This window comes from Dermacentor andersoni, chromosome 1 (assembly GCF_023375885.2).
Source record: "Dermacentor andersoni chromosome 1, qqDerAnde1_hic_scaffold, whole genome shotgun sequence".
NCBI lineage: Eukaryota > Metazoa > Arthropoda > Arachnida > Ixodida > Ixodidae > Dermacentor > Dermacentor andersoni.
The window spans coordinates 212976754-212985800 of NC_092814.1; positions in this window are offsets into that span (position 1 = coordinate 212976754).

Below are 9047 nucleotides of genomic sequence, written 5' to 3' on the forward strand. Positions count from 1 at the left end.
CTAGAAGAATGAGTACACACTGCCCTTCCGCGCAACGTTTCTTCCGCGCGTGATCGTGCACGCGCATGAGTGTACACGCGATATATCTGATCTTTTTGCCAAGTGGGAGTTCTACCCGTTTCGTTCGTCGCACAGCGTCCGCCATGTCCGTGCACTATTGTACACAGCATGTTCCCCACGGTGTCGCTCGCGCACATGCAAGATACGTCCACAGAACACGGAGAGTGCGGATGAACGAGCGTGCGAGGAGCGTTCGCTAGACACATTCAACATATCCTTGGAATATGTTATACATCTGTTGTTGTTTTTTTCTGCACTGCGTGACAGTCTTGCAGACACAAAGGTTTTGGCCTATGTCAGTTTTGCCTAGCACGCCACTGAGCGCAGACTGGCTCTTCTGTAAAATAAATGACAATTAAATTCCAATTACAGTATCCATGTACTCGTATATGCATACGTATATCCCGGCAGTGAATGTCCACATAATATCCACTCGACGTCATTGCAGTCCCGTGGGACTTCACCCGCCCAATTACTTTCATCCATGGTGCTGGGTTCTTCTTGAAAACCAATTTTTGCTCTGCGCTTCTCTGACTTCAAAAGAAGTTCAACCCATATCGTCACCCTGCACTACCTCATTTCTGGTTTTACTGCGTGGGCACCCAATGCCGATCAGCCCAGCGACCTTTGCTCATATTCTAGCCCCGGCAGAATATCTGATGTTTAAGAAGAAGCTTTAGTTCGGGCCCAACTCTGACGCGGCCTATTCAAATACATACAAAACGCAAAAACGTTTTTCTGAGATAACCGCTGGACCGATTTTAATGAAATTTGTTGCATATGAGAGAGAAAGTCAAATTCTAGTGAGTGTTGGAAGCGGGATTTCGAGTAAGGCCTGAATTTTGTTAAAAGATTTTCAAAAATTCGAAAGGTTGAATAAAATAGAAGCACGAAGTTTACATAATAATAGCTCTGCATCAAGAAGAGATATCGCGATTCTGTAAACGGCACCAATTATATCATTCAAAGTGGACAAATTCCATATGTAATTTTGTACCTTACCTGAATTTCTTACGTTCTGTACAAGGGTTCTGCAAAAGCTTTATTTTCATATTACAAAATTTTTTTCAGATTAATAACATCAATTTTGCCCGCTGTACATCTACTACTCGTTGCAATTCACAGAATTATGATATCACTTTTCATTGCTGAGTGACAGAGTTGTAAACTTGATAGTATCGTTTTCTGAAAATTTCCGATTTTTGCCAATTTCGCTAACATAAATCAAAAATTCGAAACCAACACTCACTAGATTTTAAGTTTTTCTTTTAAATGCAACAAACCTCCTCAAATTTGGTGCACTGGTTGCCGAGAAAAACGAATTCTCCTTTTACATATATGTAGAAAGAGCACCCGAGCTAAAGCTTCTTACGCACAGAATGGAATAAGCGAATGTCAGCGCTAGCACCATTACCCCTTTCAAAATTCCACGCATCACCTCAAATTTATTGTAGCCTCAAAGTGCGTTCCCCACTTCAACTTCATCCTCACATTTTCTTGGTGGATGTTTGAGTATTTATTTCGTTTATTCATGCACAGAGGTATATTGCTTGAATATAGGTATGACTTGCTGACATCATATGACAAGATTACGTATGACATCATTACTCGCCTCTTCATTATAAAGACCCGATCGGTGCTAAAATTAAGGCCTCTGTGCCACGTGTAACACGTGCCACCAATGCCAGACATTACGGAGTCTGCACGCCAAAACTGCCGCATTACGTCGACGCTTGGACGGCACCGCACCCAAGTTCCACGGCCACGACCTATATAAGAAGCTCGTCGTACACTGATCACTTCAGTGGGCATGTCAGCGGGCCACCGGTCAACATCATGTCAAACCCGTTCCCGCTTTTTGCGCAGATTGTACTCAGCTTGACTGGACCGGCACGCTGTTAGGAATGGCCTGCCGAGGTGGCAACGTGCAAGTTATTTCAGCCCGCTGCACGTGTTTCGATCCACCCGCGGTGGGGGCGCCCTTCAGAGAATCAGCGAGGACAGCGCTAACCAACCATGAACTTACTTCAGAGAACTGCGGACAACCGGTAGCCACGCGGCGGGGGTCAGCTCAGGGGAGTTCTCGAGGGGAGGTAATTGGCGGAACCTCCCCATGTGCTTTTCGAGACACCAGACAATGGACCGCGGCGGAGGCCACTGTGCGAGGTCCGCTCTGGAATTTAGAGGCGCCGGCTGGGGTCGGGCGTGACCACCTGGCTACGGGGACGCAGGACAATGGACACCACGACGACTGCGCGGCAAAGGTCGTCTGCCCGCGGAGGGGGCACTGAAACCTGTGTGTGCGTGTGTGTGTTTGTAAAACGTCCCGCAGAGAGGCGGCTTGCTTATTGCCTCACCTAGGGATCTAGGGAACACGAAGTGGATATAACCAGCTGTTGTCGGCGGCTAGAGTGTGCTTGTCGTCGTGCTCTGTGCTCGTCAATGCACTCGTGAGCTGTGTGCTCGTTTGCTGTATGCTTCGTCTTGCGGGCTCCATTTGGGAGTCACGCATAGACTGTGCAAATGTACCTCTTGTTTCAAATGTAAATAATGTAAATAAATCCTGTTCGCCTAGTCCTGTCGCCCCAAGTTCCTCCGATCGTCCTACAAGCCCGACTCCAAAATCTTACAACGCATACCCGATGGATCGAGCAACACGTGCCACCACTGCCAGACTTTACGGAGTCTGCGCGCCAAGACTGCCGCATTACGTCGACGCTTGGACGGCACCGCCCCCAAGTTCCACGGCCACGACCTATATAAGAAGCTCGTCGTACACTGATCACTTCAGTGAGCATGTCAGCGGGCCACCGGTCAACACCATGTCAAACCCGTTCCCGCTTTTTGCGCAGGTCAGTAATAATTATTCCACAATAAAAACTAGCAACCGTTGCCTGGTCCTGCTGGCGTGCCCCAAAAGTGCCTGTGCGGTGTACCTGTATGTACAGGATATTTTGGTTTCATTGCTGATGCTATGTGGCGATGTCGAGGTTAATCCCGGGCCGAACACTGAGTAGCTGCTACTGCAACTTCTGGGTGGTATGGAAAGAACAATTAAAACTCTAGAAAGAAAGTTATTCGACATTGAAGACAGGAGTAGGAGAAACAACCTAATTGTGTTTGGCATTCCTGAGCGCCGCGATGAAACGTTTACGTCACTTATGGAAGATGTGGTTGATGGCTTGTTCGAAACTACACTAGGCGTACAGGTGTCTTCCGCAGAAAGGATACACAGACTTGGCAGAAAGGAAGCAGATAAACCAAGACCAGTAATTCTTAAACTTATTGATCACCGTGAAAAAAAAAGTGAACGTTCTTCAAAACTGTTTCAAGCTAAAAAAAAGAAAAGAACATATATCTGTTGGTGAAGACTTCTCGGCAGCCACGAGGCAAATAAGAAAATACTTGTGGGACTATACGGCTGACATTAGAAGGCAGGGAGGGTAGGTCAAGTCGATATACGACAAAGCTCGCATTGATAAAGAAATGTTTCAGTGGGACAGTACCCAAACGAAAATAGTGCCTGTCGTTGCACGTTCACTCGCGTTTGAGAAGACAACGTGATCCGACTCTCCTGTTAAAAGTACATTTTGTTGTCTCAACGTGAACGCACGTAGTATAATTAACAAAACAGCAGATATGGAAAGTATTGTTATGGTCCATAGCCCACAGATCATAATTATTACTGAAACTTGGTTATATCGAGGTATCAACGATGTCGAAATCACTCCAGCAGGGTATGGAATTTACCGTAACGACAGAGATTCCCGAGGTGGTGGCGTAGCCGTACTTTTTAAGGAGTGCTTGAATGTGTCCAGACTAACTGACCCTATTGGAATCGAAAGCGTTGTTGTAAAGGTTGTTCTTGAAGATTTTCATCTTCTAAGTGCGGAATTTTATCGCCCTCCAAACTGCAGCCCTGTATTTTTTGAAAACTTGAATGAATTTCTATGCGAATATAGGAACCAATCTTCATAATTACATCAGATCTGAAATGGAATGACCACATAACGTACACTGTAAATAAGGCAATGAAACAACTTGGATATTTAAGAAGAACCCTTAGTAAATCCTCTACAGAAATTAGACTGCTCGCGTACAAAACTTTCATTAGATCAATTCTAGAATATGCAGCAATTGTTTGGTATCCACACACAAAGTGCAATTACCGAACTTGAATATGTCCAACGCAAATGCGTCAGGTTCATATATAATTGTTATAGTTAGAAAAAATCCCCATCAGCCCTTTTGCAAACAGCCAATTTAGAGACCCTACAGGTAAGACGACACAAGGAAAGACTAAAAAGGTTCTACTTAATTTATCATAACCAACTTGGAATTAACAAAAACGCATATTTTAATTCAATTACCCAGCGACAAACCCGTTCTTTCCATTCAAAGAAGGTCAGCGAGTTCTTGTGCAGAACAAATGTGTTCAAAGCCTCATTTTTCCCGAGCACAATTCGCACATGGAATAACCTACCTGCCAATGTGGTTGAGTGTTCGACGGTGTCTTCCTTCTTAAGTGCACTCCGCAATAGCTAACGATACTTCACATTGTCGTGGCATAGTGTTTGTACTTCGCTTTGTATGGCTTATGTGGATTCTTCTAATGCCGTACTTGCTCGACCAAATGTACATTGTATTGCTATATACTGTATTGTTTTGTACCCCACTCCTGCCTAAAGCCTAACATCCAGGCTGGCAGTATGTAATAAATAAATAAGCCAGAATGCCCAAAAATGTCAATGCCCAAAATGTCGGAACACAAAATGTCGGATGGGTGGATTATTGGATGGATGGATGTTATGAGCGTCCCCTTTGGAACAGGGCGTTGGGTTGCGCCACCAAGCTCTTGCTATTATACTGCCTAATGTCCTACCTAGGTTAAACAATAAAAAAGAAAAAAAAAAGCACTATGAACTCCCACAACCAAATTTTCTGATCCCCTATTTCGAACTGTACTTTTGTAAGTCTCCGTTTTTGTCGTTTCCCTACTTTTCTTCCACCAATCCTCCTATCGCCTCTTACTAATCCCTATTGCTGACATGTTTACTTTTCCACTGCTCTCGCTGAACCCAAGGGCTTCAAGGAGGCCAGCGGTGCCTAAATTGACCGCTCCGTAGACGTCTTCACATTCTAATAAAACATGCTCCATAGTATACCTAGCTTTACCGCAGCAAGCACATGCTTCTTCTTCCTTCTTATATTTCGCTTTATAGGTGCGTGTTCTAAGGCATCCCGATCTCGCTTCGAAAAGTAATGAGCTTCCCTTTGAGTTATGATAAATTGCTTCTTTCCTGATTTCGTTTTTTCCTCTTAAGTAGTTACTCATGGCAGGTTTCTTTTCCATTGCCGCCACCCGTAAGATTATTTCAGCCTCTCTGACTTTCCGCTTGACCTTTGTTGCTGTGTTGCCCACCCTACAGGCCGCATACTTGCTGGTAAGCTTCCTAGTTCTTTTCATCCACTGTGAATCAGTGTTTTTCCTGTACAGATACCTGAACACTCTCCCAGCCCATTTACTTTCTTCAATATTCCTCAGTCGTTCTTCATACTCAATTTTACTGCGAGCTTCCCTCACTTTCAAAACTAGTCCATCCCATGTCACCCTACGCAGCTTCATTTGTAGTCTTCCCGTGAGCGCCCAATGCGAGGCGACCCACTGATCTTTGGTTCCCGTCGAGTCCTGATTGTACCCCTGTTTTAAAGCAAACAACCGCATTTCCAAAAGTAAGTCCTGGAACCATTACACATTTCCACATACCTCGGAGGACCTCGTACCTATTGTATCCCCATAGCGTTCTGTGCTTCATTATGGCTGAATTTCTCTCCCCCTTCAATGTCATTGTTTTTTCCTGTTTTTCCATATAGCTATTGCCTTTGTTTATCCATATACCAAGGTATTTATATTTCGTTACTCGAGGTATTGCCTGGCCCTGTATATCCACTGTCTGTTCACTGTTTCATTGAATACCATAACACCTGATTTTCTAACACTAAATTTCAAACCTAGATTGTTGTCTTCCTGTCCACAGATATTAGCCAGACGTTGCAAACCACTTTGCTTGTTAGCTAGCAACACAATGTCGTCCGCATAAAATAAACCTGGGAGCTGCTGCTCTACTACTGTTCCCGCATGTTTGTATGAGATTAAACCCGATATTACTTCCTTCTAGCGCACTCTCCATCCTCACCATGTACATCATAAACAGCAGCGGGGATAAAGGGCACCCCTGCCTCAGTCCCTTGTTGATATGAACTTTCTCCTCGCTCCTCATCCCTTCCCATTCAACGCAACCGGTATTTTCTAGTCAATGCTAAAGCTTTAGTCGATAGATGGAAGGTAGGAGCGTCCCCTTTGAAACGGGGTGATGACAGTTGCCACCATGCTTAGATTTTTATTTTTATCTGTGTTGCGTGCTATTGAATTTGTCGATTTTCTTTAAATACGTCTTCCTACCCTTTTAACCTTATGTCACCTCTCTGCTTTTGAGCCACCAATCCTCCAATCGCCTTTTGCTAATTTCCACCACATATTTATTTACATGACTATTATTATTTCTGAACCCTAGGGCCTCAGGAAGGGTGACTGTGGCCGCATCGACATCGGGCTTGATACCATCACATTTTAGTATGAGGTGTTCCATTGTTTCTACATATTTACCACACACAGTACATGTGTCTTCTTCTTCGTTAAATTTCTTTTTATAGCTCCGCGTTCTCAGACATCCTGATCTAGCTTCAAAGAGTAGGGCACCGCCTCTTGAGCTATCATAATACGCTTCCTTCCTGATCTGCTGTTTCCAGTATCGATATAGTTCCACACTATGCTTCTTTTCCATTGAATTTATCCAATTTTTACCTTCCGCGTCTTTAACCTGTCGTTTAATGCTCTGTCTTTCTTCGTCCTCGTGTCTGGCATACTTACTGGTTAGCTTCCTAGTTCTTTTCCGCCATTGTGAGTCAACGCTCTTTCTGTATAGGTATTTAAATACCTTAGCTGCCCACCTGTCATCGTCCAATTTCCTCAGACGTTTTTCGTATAGGATTTTACTCTGAGCTTCCCGTGCTTCGAACGATGCCCAGCCCATATCTCCCTGAATTGCTTCGTTTGGGGTTTTCCCGTGGGCACCTAGTGCTAACCTTCCCATAGCTCTCTGATTTACTTCTAGTCTCGACTGAACCTCTGCCCTTAAACACAGGACCGCATTCCCGAAAGTAAGCCCCGGCACCATTACTCCATTCCAAATACCTCTCAGTACCTCATACCTGTTGTACCCCCACAATGCCCTATGTTTCATTATCCCGGCTTCTCTTCGCCCTTTTGCTATGAGAGACTATGAGAGTCGATGGATGGATGGATATTATGAGCGTCCCCTTTGGAACGGGGCGGTGGGTTGCGCCACCAAGCTCTTGCTACTATACTGCCTAATATCCTACCTAGGTTAAACAATGAAAAAAGGAAAAAAAAAAACACTGAACTACCACGCTCACATTTTCTGATTCCCTATTGCGAACTGTGCCTTTGTACGTCTCCGTCTTTTGTCGTTTCCCTACTTTTCGTCCACCAATTCTCCAGTCGCCTCTTACTGATGTCTATTGCGGACATGTTTGTTTTACCACTGCTCCCCCTGAACCCAAGGGCTTCAAGGAGGCCAATGGTGCCTAAATTGACCGCTGGGTAGACGTCTTCACATTCTAATAAAACATGCTCCGTAGTTTCCCTAGCTTTACCGCAGCAAGCACATGCTTCTTCTTCCTTCTTATATCTCGCTTTATAGGCGCGTGTTCTAAGGCATCCCGATCTCGCTTCGAAAAGTAATGAGCTTCCCTTTGAGTTATCATAAATGGTTTCTTTCCTGATTTCGTTTTTTCCTCTTAAGTAGTTACTCATGGCAGGTTTCTTTTCCATTGCCGCCACCCATGAGATTAATTCAGCCTCTTTGACTTTCCGCTTGACCTTCTTTGTTGCTGTGCTGTCCACCCTACAGGCCGCATACTTGCTGGTAAGCTTCCTAGTTCTTTTCCTCCACTGTGAATCAATGTTTTTCCTGTACAGATACCTGAACACTCCCCAGCCCATTTACTTTCTTCCATATTCCTCAGCCGTTCTTCATACTCAATTTTACTGCGAGCTTCCCTCACTTTCAAAACTAGTCCATCCCATGTCACCCTACACAGCTTCATTTGTAGTCTTCCCGTGAGCGCCCAATGCGAGGCGACCCACTGATCTTTGGTTCCCGTCGAGTCCTGATTGTACCCCTGTTTTAAAGCAAACAACCGCATTTCCAAAAGTAAGTCCTGGAACCATTACACATTTCCACATACCTCGGAGGACCTCGTACCTATTGTATCCCCATAGCGTTCTGTGCTTCGTTATGGCTGAATTTCTCTTCCACTTCACTGTCATTGTTTTTTCCTGTGTTTCCATATATCTATTGCCTTCGTTTATCCATATACCAAGGTATTTATATTTCGTTACTCGAGGTATTTCCTGGCCCTGTATATCCACTGTCTGTTTTCATTGAATACAATAACACCCTATTTTCTAACACTAAATTTCACACCTAAATTGTTGCCTTCCTGTCCACAGATATTAGCCAGACGTTGCAAATCACTTTGCTTGTAAGCTAGCAACACAATGTCGTCCGCATAAAATAAACCTGGGAGTTGCTGCTCTATTACTGTACCCGCCTGTTTGTAGGAGAGATTAAACCCGATATTACTTCCTTCTAGCGCCCTCTCCATCCTCACCATGTACATCATAAACAGCAGCGGGGATAAAGGGCACCCCTGCCTCAGTCCCTTGGTTATATGAACTTTCTCCTCGCTCCTCATCCCTTCCCATTCAACGCAAACGGTATTTTCTAGGTAAATCTCTCTCAAAAACTGTAGACAATCGTTACCTAAGCCTTCCCCTTCCAGAATATCCCACAAAATGTTGCGGTATACGTTGTCGTAGGCACCTGTAATGTCTAAACAGG